Source organism: Myotis davidii, unplaced genomic scaffold, assembly GCF_000327345.1.
Source record: "Myotis davidii unplaced genomic scaffold, ASM32734v1 scaffold3578, whole genome shotgun sequence".
In the NCBI taxonomy this organism is placed as follows: domain Eukaryota; kingdom Metazoa; phylum Chordata; class Mammalia; order Chiroptera; family Vespertilionidae; genus Myotis; species Myotis davidii.
Genome location: NW_006289094.1, coordinates 347,804 through 348,871, shown reverse-complemented (window position 1 = coordinate 348,871; position 1,068 = coordinate 347,804).

Sequence of the window (1,068 nt, the reverse complement as noted above, 5' to 3'; positions counted from 1 at the left end):
GGAGTCCGGGCTTTCCGCGAACCACGGCTGTGGAGCCAAAGGTGCTGGGGCGCAGGGGGCGCGCGTGGGTTCGGAAGGGCTGCTGGTGAGGGCGCCTGAGGCCACGTGGGTTTTTCCGCTCCCCTTGGAGGGTGGGCCTGGGAGGCGAAGGATGAGGTGGACGCTAGCAGAGGGAGCTGGTGGCAAGATGAGCACACAGGTCGGGGACAGTCTGGCTGGAGCATTGAAATCCCGCGAGGCTGGGGGTGGGGAGGACGGAGGAGGGGGCGGCACCCGGGGAGAGCTCAGCTCTGCTCTGCCCAGGGGCCTCACATCTACTAGCCTCCGGGCCATTGGCACCCGGAGGAGAGGCTAGGACAGCTGGTCCCTCCAGCGGGCCCAGGCTCGGTTCTGTGGGACCCTCACCCAAGATTCTTAGGGGCCACGGTGGGGCTGGCAGGGCTGGGACAGGGTCAGATGAAGGGTGTACGAAACCTGACGCATGGAAGGTGCTTCTCTGGTGGCCCGCGTGGGTGAGGGCAGGGACACCTGCTGCTAGGCCCTGAGTCCCAGTTCAGCCTGGAGCCGCGGGCTGCCCCCCACCTGGCCTCTGCCAAGGCCCCTGCTGACTTCCTTGCCTGGAAAAGGGAGCACTGACCCCCCCCTCCCTCTCCCCTGTCCCCCACTCCCAGCCGGAAACCAAGGTCCACAGGATACCTCAGCCCACTTGGGACTGCTCACTGTTTGGGGGCTACACCAGAGGGGACCAGAGAGCCCAGCCCAAGGCCCCATTATTGGCAGAAGTTTCTGTAGGACCCCTCCCCCACCAACAGGTCAGAGGTTAGAGACACGGGGGGCTGCTCACTTGGGGGGAGGACGTGGAGACTCGCCCACTCGCCTGGTGTGGTGTCTGTGAGGTCTGCAGGCAGCAGGCCACACTGCCCAGGGGCCCTCCTGTGTGTGTGCAGGACGGCCCCACGGGGGTCTCCTCTCCAGGACCCTCACGTTGCCTGGCCCCCAGCCTCTGCATCCTCCGGCACCTCAGGCCTGGCCCCGGGAAGTGGTGCCCGGGCTGGGGCCCCAGAGGAA